This window comes from Chiloscyllium punctatum, chromosome 48, assembly GCF_047496795.1.
Source record: "Chiloscyllium punctatum isolate Juve2018m chromosome 48, sChiPun1.3, whole genome shotgun sequence".
NCBI classification, from domain to species: Eukaryota; Metazoa; Chordata; class Chondrichthyes; order Orectolobiformes; family Hemiscylliidae; genus Chiloscyllium; species Chiloscyllium punctatum.
Window position 1 is genome coordinate 30,644,271 of NC_092786.1, and position 13,229 is coordinate 30,657,499.

At 45.5% G+C, this 13,229-nt stretch overlaps 1 pseudogene; it reads left to right on the plus strand.

The window, feature by feature from the left end:
* Positions 1 to 5,743: 5,743 nt before the first annotated feature.
* On the plus strand, positions 5,744 to 8,583 carry LOC140468808 (zona pellucida sperm-binding protein 3-like; annotated as a pseudogene).
* Positions 8,584 to 13,229: the final 4,646 nt, after the last annotated feature.

Consider the following 13,229-nt stretch of genomic DNA (forward strand, 5'->3'; position numbering starts at 1 on the left):
CTGGTGCCCTCTGGTCCTTGACTCCTCAACCCTGGGAAAAAGACTGAGCACATTCATCCTATCCATGCCTTTCTTGACCTTTTACACTTCCATAAGATTCCCATCCCCCGCTCCTTTGCTCTAAAGGAAAACGTCCGAGCTTGTGCAACCTCTCCCTCCAACTCAGATCCTGACTCCTGGCAACATCCTTGTAAATTCCTTCTGCACTCTATCCTGTTTAATAACATCTTTCCTATAGCAAGGTGACCAAAACTGAACACAATACTCCAAGTGCAGGCCTCGTCACCATTCTGTTTAACTGAAACATAACTTCCCAACATCTCTACTCAATGCCCTGACTGATGAAGGCCAGTCTGCCAAAAGCCACCTTCACTGCCCTGTCTACACGTGAATCCACTTTCAGAGAACCATTCACCTGAACTCCAAGGTCCCTCTGTTCCACTCCACCCGTTAGGGCCCGAACATTCATCATGAAACTCCTACCTTGATGTGAAGTCCCAATCTGTAACACCTCATACAGATCTACATTGAACTCCATTTGCAATTTCTCAGTGCTCGTGCCCAGGTGGGACAAAGTGAGGACTGCAGTTGCTGGAGATCAGAGTCGGAAAGTGTGATGCTGGAAAAGCACAGCCGGTCAGGCAGCATCTGAGGAACAAGAGAGATGATACTTCAAGCACAAGCTCTTCATCAGGAATGAGGGGGTGCCCTCAAGATGCCTCAGTGATAAGTGGGATGCGGTGGGGCTGGGAGGAGGGGAAATGAGGAAACTGGTGAAATCGACATGGTCCAATCATATGGAATCATGGTAACCTCCTTCACTGTCCACTTCATCTCCAAGTTAGGTTTCATCTGCAAACTTACTAACAATACCTTGTATGTTCACATCCAAATCATTTATACAAATGACAAAAAACACCGATCCTTATGGCACACCACTCCTCACAGCCCTCCACTCTCAAAAGCAATCCTCTGCTACTAGGGAGGGTGGTAAAAAAGGAGGGGGGGTGGCATTGCTAATTAGAAATGGTATAACGGCTGCAGAAAGGAAGTTTGAGGGGGATCTGCCTCTGGAGGTAGTATGGGCTGAAGTCAGAAATAGTAAAGGTGCAGTCACCTTGTTGGGTGTTTATTATAGGCCCCCCAATAGCAGCAGAGATGTGGAGAAACAGATTGGGAAACAGATTTTGGAAAGGTGCAGAAGCCACAGGGTCGTAGTCATGGGCGACTTCAACTTCCCAAATATTGATTGGAAGCTCTTTAGATCAAGTAGATTGGATGGGGCGGTGTTTGTGCAGTGTGTCCAGGAAGCTTTTCTAACGCAGTATGTAGATTGTCCAACCAGAGGGGAGGCCATATTGGATTTGGTACTCGGTAACGAACCGGGACAAGTGGTGGGCTTGTTAGTGGGTGAACATTTTGGTGATGGCGACCACAATTCTGTGACTTTCACCTTGGTTATGGAGAGAGATAGGTGCGCACAACAAGGAAGTTTCTACAATTGGGGGAAGGGAAATTACGATGCTGTAAGACAGGATTTGAGGAGCATACGTTGGGAGCATAGGCTGTCAGGGAAGGATGTGGTGGAAATGTGGGACTTTTTCAAGGAGCAGATACGACGTGTCCTTGATATGTATGTACCGATCAGGCAGGAAAGAAATGGTCGTGTGAGGGAGCCTTGGTTGACGAGGGAGGTTGAATGTCTAGTAAAGAGGAAGAAGGAGGCTTACATAAGGTTGAGGAAACAAGGTTCAGACAGAGCAGTGGAGGGATACAGGATAGCCAGAAGGGACCTGAAGAAAGGGATTAGGAGAGCTAAGAGAGGGCATGAAAAATCCCTGGCGGATAGGATCAAGGATAACCCCAAGGCATTCTATGCGTATGTGAGAAACCTGAGAATGACGAGAACGAGGGTAGGTCCGATCAAGGACAGTGGTGGGAGACTGTGTATTGAGTCGGAAGAGATAGGAGAGGTCTTGAACAAGTACTTCTCTTCAGTATTTACGAACGAGAGGGACTGTATTGTTGAAGAGGAGAGTGTGAAACGGACTGATAAGCTAGAAGAGATATCTGTTAGGAAGGAAGATGTGTTGGACATTTTGAACAACTTGAGGATAGACAAGTCCCCCGGGCCTGACGGGATATATCCTAGGATTATGTGGGAAGCAAGAGAGGAAATTGCAGTACCGTTGGCAATGATCTTCTCGTCTTCACTGGCAACGGGGGTGGTACCAGGGGACTGGAGAGTAGCGAATGTTGTGCCCCTGTTCAAAAAAGGGAATAGGGATAACCCCGGGAATTACAGGCCAGTTAGTCTTACTTCTGTGGTAGGCAAAGTAATGGAAAGGGTACTGAGGGATAGGATTTACGAGTATCTGGAACGGCACTGCTTGATTAGGGACAGCCAGCACGGATTTGTGAAGGGTAGGTCTTGCCTTACAAGTCTTATTGAATTCTTCGAGGAGGTGACCAAGCATGTGGATGAGGGTAGAGCAGTGGATGTAGTGTACATGGATTTTAGTAAGGCATTTGATAAGGTTCCCCATGGTAGGCTTATGCGGAAAGTCAGGAGGCATGGGATAGAGGGAAATTTGGCCAATTGGATAGAAAACTGGCTAACCGGTCGAAGTCAGAGAGTGGTAGTAGATGGTAAATATTCAGCATGGAGTCCAGTTACAAGTGGAGTTCCGCAGGGATCAGTTCTGGGTCCTCTGCTGTTTGTAATTTTTATTAACGACTTAGATGAGGGAGTCGAAGGGTGGGTCAGTAAATTTGCAGATGATACAAAGATAGGTGGAGTTGTGGACAGTGAGGAGGGCTGTTGTCGGCTGCAGAGGGACTTAGATATGATGCAGAGCTGGGCTGAGGAGTGGCAGATGGAGTTCAACCCTGCCAAGTGTGAAGTTGTCCATTTTGGAAGAACAAATAAGAATGCGGAATACAGGGTTAATGGTAGGGTTCTTGGTCAGGTGGAGGAACAGAGGGATCTTGGGGTCTATGTACATAGATCTTTGAAGGTTGCCACTCAGGTGGATAGAGTTTGTAAGAAGGCCTATGGAGTATTATCGTTCATTAGCAGAGGGATTGAATTCAAGAGTCGTGAGGTGATGTTGCAGCTGTACAGGACTTTGGTTAGGCCACATTTGGAGTACTGTGTGCAGTTCTGGTCGCCTCACTTTAGGAAAGATGTGGAAGCTTTGGAGAGGGTGCAGAGAAGATTTACCAGGATGTTGCCTGGAATGGAGAGTAGGTTGTACGAGGATAGGTTGAGAGTTCTCGGCCTTTTCTCGTTGGAACGGCGAAGGATGAGGGGTGACTTGATAGAGGTTTATAAGATGATCAGAGGAATAGATAGAGTAGACAGTCAGAAACTTTTTCCCCGGGTACAACAGAGTGTTACAAGGGGACATAAATTTAAGGTGAAGGGTGGAAGGTATAGGGGAGATGTCAGGGGTGGGTTCTTCACCCAGAGAGTGGTGGGGGCATGGAATGCGCTGCCCGTGGGAGTGGTAGAGTCAGATTCATTGGCGACATTTAAGCGGCATTTGGATAGGTACATGGATGGGTGCTTAATCTAGGATAGAAGTTCGGCACAACATCGTGGGCCGAAGGGCCTGTTCTGTGCTGTATTGTTCTATGTTCTATATACCCTATGTCTTCTACCTTCCAGCCAGTTCTGTACCCACATCCCTGTATTCCATGAGATCTAACCTTGCTAACCAGTCACCCATGAGGAACTTTGTTGAATGCCTTGCTGAAGTCCATACAGATCACGTCCCCCACGCTGCTCTCATCAATCCTCTGTGTTACTTCTTCAACAAATTTAATCAATTTTATGAGAAATTATCTCTCACACACAAAGCTATGCTGACTATCCCTAATCAGTCTTTGGCTTACCAAATACATGTAAATCCTGTCCCTCAGGAATCCCTCCAACAACTTGCCCACCACCGATGCCAAACTCACTAGTCTGGAGTTCCCTGGCTTTTCCTTACCACCTTTCCTAAATAGTGACAACACATTAGCCAAACTCCAGTCTTCTGGTACCTCACCTGCAAATGTTGATGATACAAATTTCTCAGCAAGAGGCCCAGCCATCACTCCCCAAGCTTCCCACAGAGTTCCAGGGTACACCTGATCAGGCTGTAGGGATTTATACACATTTATGTTGAATCATAGAATCCCTACAGTGTGGAAACAGGCCATTTGGCCCAACAAGTCCACATTGACGCTTTGAAGAGTAACCCAGCCAAACCCATTCCCATACCCTATTACTCTACATGATCCCTGACTAATGCACCTACCTACACATCCCTGAACACGAACGGTAATTTACCACGGCGCATCCACCTAACCTGCACATCTTTGGATAGTGGGAGGAAACCAGAGCTCCCAGAGTAATCCCACACAGACACAAGGAGAACGTGCAAACTCCACACAGAGAGTTGCCCAAGACTGGAATCAAACCCATGTCCCAGGTGCTGTGAGGCAGCAGTGCTAACCACTGTGCCACCATGCTGCCCCATCTTCCCTTTTAGAATGAATGTAAAATTCTCTCAACACCCCACACGTGCATCTACCTATCGCCATCCCACCTCCCTTGCCCCCATTCCTAATCTCCGATTTATCTCTCAGCCCCCTTTCCCAATCCACAATCCTGATGAAGGGCTTATACCCAAAACCAACTCTCCTGCTCCTCGGATGCTGTGCTTTTCCAGGGCCACACACTTTGACTGTGATCTCCAGAATCTGCACTCCTCACTTTCTCCCTCAACACCATCCCCCAACAAACTCCGCCAGAGCAAGGTCAGTGTGGGACGCGATACATGAGCTTCCTCTGTTCATTTTCACTGAACAGAAAGTTGTCTCTATACTTTTAAACTAAATGTACAGCTACACTGTGTATATCAAACACTTTTAATCCAGGGACCTCACTGAGTTAGAAACAGAGTAAAAGATTGTACTCTTTCCAACTGAAACTAGAGCTTCTATTCTTGAAAACTGGAAGGAAAGCTGTCCCCATCAAAGGTTCCCCAGAGACAGAGACAGAGACAGCACATGGTGAAATACAGAGTAAAACTGCTTCTACTCTATAAATTAAAAATAAACTGAAAATAAAGCTCTCTCTGCATTCCAGAGAGAGGGGCATGATAAGTTTACAAGAATAAAGCTTCTTGCACATTGCCTACATCAAACACTTCCATGGGTCTCACTGTCAGTCTCCTCAGGTTAGGGTGGACAGGATCCAGCAGACACCCTCCCAGATCAATGAGCTACGTTTGATGATTGTATTCATGGGGCCTTCACCATGAGATCTTGTGGAGCTGAATTCAGTCAGGTGACAGCGCAGCAGCTCACAGCCACTCCTATTGGTCCAAATGAAATAGGCCCTCCTGGTAAGAACTCGATGAGTTCAGTCATTGGTGGAAATTGTAGAGATTGGGGCTGGTTGATTGGTTCAATGTTGCTGCTTCTGGTCACATTGGTGTCAGGTGAGAGCAGGTTGTGTGTATAAAAGGAGCTGGTTGGGGGTGTGTGGGGATGGTTGAGTTGTTTGTGATCATGGGTGATTTTGTAGTGAGGGGTTTGTTCCCTTTGTTGGTGTTAGTTAGTTGGTGCTGTTTATTGCTCTGAAACATGGCAACGGTTTCTGAGCCAGAGGTTTCCATGGACAATAGTGAGAGCCAGCCCTGTTCCTGAGAGTGTGCCTCCTCATGGGGATCCCATTGGTTCCAGTTTCCGAATGTCTGATGTTGGGAGTGTGTCCCCACTACAGACTGTGATGGTGCAGTGTGGAGAGCACAACCTGCTGGTCAGTGCCCAGCTGGATTTATTTGGAACCAGGCACCTGATTAAAGCTGCTGACCTGACCCTGGGGACAGCAGGTTGTCAGCCAACCAGGGTCTTCCCTGAGAACCAGACTGTCCTCTTTGACTATGGGCTGCATGAGTGTGGCAGCAGATTGCAGGTAATGGGGGTTGTCTACACTTGCTGGAAGTTTGGGCTGTAGATGATTCCTGACTAGAACCCTAAATGTGATGTTAATATGTAGGAACTGTCTCTCCTACATTCTCAAATCATCAGACTAAGTTCCTCGCCTGGATTGGACTGTGTGCCTGAACTGTTCTCCATCTCTAGCCTCGTGCTCCCATTCTTATTGGTTTAGAAGCTTCTGATTACAGGGGTTGCTCTGTTAGAATGTTTTCAGTATGAATTAAGTATCATGTGTTGACTTGTGGGTGGTGTTTTGATGCTGAGTGTTCTCCTGACTTGGTTTAGTGATCCACTATAGTGTGGATTTCTATTATACCTACTTTCTCCATAGTGAGGTCACAGGAGCACAACTCTTAGCAGCATGACTTGTGTTTAGTTGGATGGAAAGTAGCTCCATCACCATCAGGCACATTGTCTTGACTCCCTCCCACTGGGGGTGTTGGTCTATGAATAAATTGACTGCTCATATACTTGTGCTCCACGTTTGGCCTGTTGGTAAAACTAGTTTGATTTTATTATGGCTAATTAGTTTGTTCTTTCCCATCTCCTAAATACTGTTTTATTGCCTAACCTTCTGATTAATCTCCCAATTCTGCTCATCATATGAAGGTTTCATCATTACACAAGGAGATGATGGCCAAAAGATCCCTGCAGACTCTTCCCTGTGATAACAATCACCACGTCCCTGTTCCTCCAATACTATCTCTAATTTAGTCTGGGAACCTTACACACAACCTCCTTTCGACCAAGTTTTGGTTCGGAATTCCGATCCTGATCTTTGGAATGATGCCTTACATTGTTGAATTGATCGTAAGTGACTAACCCCTGACCTGTGAACTATTGCCCTTGAATACTAATCTCTCCAGCTCAGGGTGTGGGAAAGCAGATTCCTGGCCCTGAGACTGTTGGTCTCCCTAAAGAATTGTCACAACGGGACGGTGTCATTGTAAACACTGTGTAGATCCTTATCATTTCAGATCAGCCTCTCCATTCCTTAATCTGGTGTCTTTCAGATGACTGAAGATTTCCTGGTCTACACCACCCACCTGACCCACGTCCCAAACTATCCTGGATCTGTCATTGTGAGAACCAATGTTGCTGTTGTTCCCATTGAATGTCGTTATTCGAGGTGAGAATCATTACTCAATTGTCAGTATGAACGCCTGCTGCTGTTGTCTAACACTGTCCTAAAATGGCTGCCCTGTCTCCTTTCCACAGGAAGGGCAATGTGAGCAGCGATCTCATCAGGCCCACCTGGATCCCATTCAGCTCCACCAGGTCTGGAGAAGGGCATCTGTCATTCTCCCTGCGTCTAATGAATGGTATGTGATGGGTGGTTGGGGAGGGATCTCCTGGTGTCTCTCTGTGGGGGTTGTACCCATTGGCTCCAACCCTTGTCTTGCTGTACTTCAGGTGACTGGCTGACAGAGCGCACTTCCACTGTCTACTCCCTGGGAGATCTCATTCACATTGAGGCATCGGTTTCACTGGCCAACCATGTGCCCCTGAAGCTGTACATTGATCGCTGTGTAGCTACACTGAGCCCAGACAAGGACTCCACCCCGAGATACAACATCATTGACTACAATGGGTAAGGAGCTCTCTGCTTTCTCCAGCTGCTCCCATCTCAGTTGCTTCACTCCATTCACTTCATGGCCCCTTGTCCATCTGCAGTTGCCTCCTGGACAGCAAAGCTGAGGACTCCTTTTCAACCTTTGTGTCGCCCAGAGACGGGCGGGAGCCAGACAAGCTCCGGTTTGACCTGGATGCCTTCCGTTTCTATGGAGATGAGCGATCCTTGGTAAGAGGAAGCTGCTGATGTACTCTTGCACAATGGGGAGGGAGTCACTAAACACTGACTTGTTCTGACTGAGTCCCTCAGATGTTCATCACCTGACACCTGAGAGTTGCTGCAGTGGATCAGGGAGATTCCAGGAATAAAGCTTGTACTTTCCAGAAGCTGCAGAATATGTAAGTTCCCTCTCCCTGTCCCTCAGGGATGTTGTTGGGAGAGGTGATGCATCATGTGGTTGATGGGCTGTTCCTCTTGTTTAGTTGGATCCCATTGGAGGAGTCAGACAGTGACATTTGTGCCTGTTGCCATGTGGGGAATTGTGGGAGCACAAGGGAGATCGTGATCCCTTTCAGAGGAAGGAGAGACCTTGGCCCTGAAGCTGGTAGGACATTGCCCTCTAGATGCTGGGATCTCCCCTCACCCCCATCTTGTTCCCCTCCCTTGACTGTGATGTTTGATCTTGTAGAGAGTGAAGCTGGATTGGAGGGGGAGGCCTCACTTGGCCCCCTGATCATTCTGGATACTGAGCTGAGCGACGTGGTAACTCAGCCCCTGATTGAGGGTGACGGAAGGATGCAGGAGAGGTCTCCAAGCGGTGAGTTGGGTGCCTGCTAGTTTCCCTTTCTGTCCCTGTTTTTCCTCAGTAACCATTGGTTTCTCCTTGTTTTGTAGGTGTGGAGTCAGAGCTGGTTGTGATGGTGGTCCTGTCTGTGACAGCTGTCTGTCTGATCTCTGCTTCATTGCTGGCCTTGTTCCTGTGCAGGAGATACAAGAAAAAACCCATCAACTGGTGATTGGAATAGTCAATAAAGCAGTGATCCATGGTGTCTTCTGTCTGGAGCTGGTTTTGTTTCTGCATTCTTCCGTAATTTAAACTATTCCTGGGTACAATCTCTAGGTTTAGCCTCTCCAATCCATGCACTGAGTTTCCTACATGATTAATTGGGTTTTGGCAGATATTTGCTGCTTCCAGTGTGCAGATTAGACCACCTTGGATGTATCAGAAACACCACCCCTCCAACTTCTGTATTCCCAGCTACTTTTCACCCTGGTCCAAGCCCTTGCCCTTGGATACCCCTACCACTTTCCTGATGCCAAGCTTATGCTTGGAATTTTGACTCTCCTGTTCCTCAGATGCTGCCTGACCAGCTGTGCTCTTCCGGCACCATATTTTGACTGAGCTCCACATCTGCAGTCCTCCCCCTCCGCCTGGTCCAACAGTCAGTTCACATAAATACCCCCTTAATGAAAGGCAAACTCTCAAGGCATTGTCTCCTCCAACTCCAACTGTTTTTAAAGAACAGATGTTTAGTCTCCAGGGTTGGCAGTTCCGCTTTCGTTCCCAGATAGGACAGGCCACGCAATATCCCATAAGGGGACAGCCCCATATCTTTCCTTGGGGCTGTCCGCACTCGCAAAAGGGCTATAGGTAAACACTTAGTCCAAGAGAGTCTGGTTTCTACTACTAATTTCAATAACTACTTCTTGAGTGTCTGGTTCATTCTCTCAACCTTACCTGATGAAGGTGGGTGCCAAGGGGTGTGGAACTCCCAGAAGATACATAACCCTTCATTACTCCCTGGAGTACCCTGGAAGTAAAATGAATTCCCTAATCTGAATCTATGCATTCCATTATCCTGTCTCTTGGAATTATGTGTTCAAGTATTATCTTGGACTCCCCACTTGCAGTGGCAGTGGCTAAAGGGTACGCCTCCACCCATCCAGATCGGTGATCAACCACTACCAGGATATACCTTAGTCTTCCTACTCGGGGTAATTCGGTATAATCTACTTGAATGCTCTGAAATGCTCAGAGCCCAGGTTCTCTCCCTCCTGGGACTTGTTTCCTCAATAACTTCTTGTTGACTTTCTTGCATGTTATACAGCCCTCACATATCTGTTTGGCTATCGTATAGATCCCTTTGCATCCATATTTCCTTAAGACCAAATCATACATTGCTTGCACTCCCTGGTGTAAGTCAGCCATAATTTCTTTCATCCTCATTGTATTTAGCATCCCCCGGCCATCGGGGAGCATCCAGCGCCCTTCTACTGTCTGTGTAGCTCCCAGCTCTTCTAACTCTCTCTTTTCCTTAGCGCTAAATATCGGTCTTTCCCCTCCAGGGTCCTGCACCATCGGTACCAAAGTCTATATTGTAGCGGGTTGAGGGTTCACAGCTGCCTCCTTAGCGACTTCATCCACCAATCTATTTCCCTTTGCTATGGGATCATTTCCCTGCTGCTGTCCATTTATGTGGACCATTGCTATTTCCTTTGGCAATTAAAGGGATTCCAATACTTGCTTTACCAATTCCTCGAGCTAGTTCTTTACCCTACTGTTTATCAGTCCCCTCTCCTGCCACATCTTCCCAAATATGTGTGCCACCCCGAAGGCATACTTAGAATTTGTGGAGACAGTTCCTTCTTTGCCTTCCAAGGTCTTAAGGACCCTTCCTATTGCATAAAGTTTGCAAGTCTGTGCCGGCCAATCATTGGGTCGTCAACTAGCCTCAATAACACTCCCCTCTATTCCATCCATTACTGCATATCCATTGTGTCTTTTACCTTCAATCACTCTGGAGGACCTATCAATGAACAGCCTGGCCCCTGCACGTAGAGGGATATCACTAAGGTTCATTCTTACTTTTATCTGATATTCTATAATGCCGAGGCAGTCATGGTCTGGGTCTGAGGGAGCGTCATTCTCCCCTTTCCAGAGAAAGGTAGCTGGATTCAGACAAGTGTCTGTGATCAATATAAGGTCATCCCTCTCTATTAAAATTGCTTCATATTTTAGAATTCTCGAGTCCGTAAGGCACCGCCCCGCTTTCTGATTTAATATGGTCTGTACCTGATGTGGGGTGCTGACTTTTAAGGCTCCCCCAAAAGTAAGTTTCCGACTCTCCTCTACCAATAAGGTTTTTGCTGCCACTGCCTGCACACGCTCTGGCCAGTAATGTAACTTTCCATTCTTTAATTAACAATGAATTAATGCTGTCATGTTTTAAATTAGCTTTGAATCAATATGACCGGTCACTGAGAGAGTGTGAAGGAATCCTGTCAATTAATATTGATTCAGGCTAATACAATTGATACATTATAAATATTAATTATTAATTATACATAATATAAATAAAATAATCATTATCTGTAATCAGGGTGGAAACGCAACAAGTGGCTAAAACATTTTAGAAACTGTAATTGCGCAGTTCTGTTTGTTTACCAGTCACTTGTGACTTCTCGTTCTGTTTCTGTAATTGTTTTGCTCGAGAGCATTCATTTTTAAAAACCTCAACAGATTCCATCGCACCATTTGCAGTTAATTCAATCCCCAATTTGGTGGCATTATCTTGTCATGAGCTCAAAACTGATTCTTCGTGCCTCTCAGCACAAAACTGTCGCCATCGTCCAATTTCGTTTCCACTCCCCATGGTACGTTGACAGATCAATTGCTGAGCCGATTTAACCAATTGAACAGCTTTCGGGCCACCTAATGACTAATCTTCATCACCCAATGTTTTGTTTCAACCTTTATTTTTGTTTTAAGAAATATTGCAATATTTCTGGCTCCCTATAGCTTCAAATACCAATTTATCAATTTATGCTTGTCTAACTTTAAAGCCTGTTCCTAACTATACATTTTGGAATCTTACTTGTATATATATATTTATATATTATAAATTCATTTATTCAGTATTTAATATTTAAAATGCAAAATGCATACAGTTCCGAACTTTGAAATCCACTATTATTACCCGGTTTTAGTCCCTTAATTTAAATACAAAATTAGGTTTCTTAAGTAGTCCTGACCAGTCATTGCTCAATTACAATGCCGAAGGTCATGAAATAACCAGAGCTGTCTGAAAAGGATTTGTGTATTCAAGTTTAAAACAAACTTATAATGCATGAGTAATGGCCGAATCCAAGGTCACAGATATTAACCAAAGGATTGATTTATTACAATCTAATGTTGGACTGAAACTACAACTGTCGATGAGGGACAGAACTTTCTGAATAAAGCTATGGCTTAAAATTAAGTGAAAACAAATGAGTCTGACACACAAAAAAAGGTGATCACGTTGTTTCCCTCCATATTAAGCTGATTTGAAATCCCTTTTATGTAAGGATAAAAGAGATTAGTTAGAAACTGATAGTAAGGCAATCATGACCTGTAAAAAGAACAGGAGTTAACATTTTATTTCATAATCACTGTAAAATCCTTAACCTTAAAAAAAATCATGTTAAATTTCCATAATAGAAATCAGATTCAAAACAGTCCCGGATCTCAAGCTCCAGGGAACAAAGCACAAACATTCAATCACCAACAAACAAATGTGCATTTAAACCGAATCACAAAGAGTTAAACTTTCTATTAGCTGTACAGCTCTTTTCTCTCTCTCTCTCACACACACACACAGACACAGACACCGTATCTCACAGTCACTTTCTGAGTTTCCCGCAACAATAACTCGAGAGGCTTCTCGCTCCACCCCTCTGTCTTTTGAATTTTTTTCTGGATGTAACACCCTGCTTGTTGTGGTCTCCACCTCTGACCTTGTCCCTGTTGACTGGACCCTACGGAAGGTCCTCCTCATCCTCTACTCCTTCCTCTATGTTCTACGTGCTGCCACCTCCACTCCGGTTGCTCGTCACTGATTTGATTCTTTTCTTGACTACTTCGTCAACTGTGGCTACAATCATTTTTGCCTTCTGCTTTTTCTTCTCATCCTCTCTCTTTACAAACACTTTCTGTGCATCTCTTAACAATTCAAGTGATTTCTCACTCCACCCATCTATTTTCAGAGTTTATTTTTTGATGTCTAGCCATGATTTAGTTACAAAGTGTACCCTCAGTGGCCCTTCAGCTACTAGCCCTTCCAACACTAAGCATAATCTGATCCCTCCTGACTGAAAGGCTGTTTTCTGTTGAGATATAAATTCAAATATTTACAAACATAGTCTTCATCCAACCCATACTTTGGCCAGTAGACGGCAGGACAAAGAATGGATTCCTTAGTTCATACAAAGCAACAATATTTAATCATCTTTTTGCTATCTCTTCCCCTTGTGCAAGTATTATTTTTCCAATTCCACAACAGCCTGCCCAACGGACTTTCTGGAGGTGTGTTGTCAGGGACCCCGCCTCCATTTCCATTTATTTTTCGGAGGCTTATACTTTACCCTCGGCACAGCCCATATTGAGTTCTTTCTTTAGACACTTATTAACTACTAGAACTCAATCCCAGCCACCAAGGCAGTACTTAGAAGTCAATTGCCCTACCTTGGTCCATGCACGGAGTTGCCTGGCTCCCTGTGCCTACTCACTTTCACCTGGTTCAGATTGAGATCCGATGAGAGTCTATCAGTCAACCAGAAGGGGCAACCCACCGCCGAGGAACACGGGACCGTTCTAAAAGGAACGGGACGTGTCTTCCCAGCC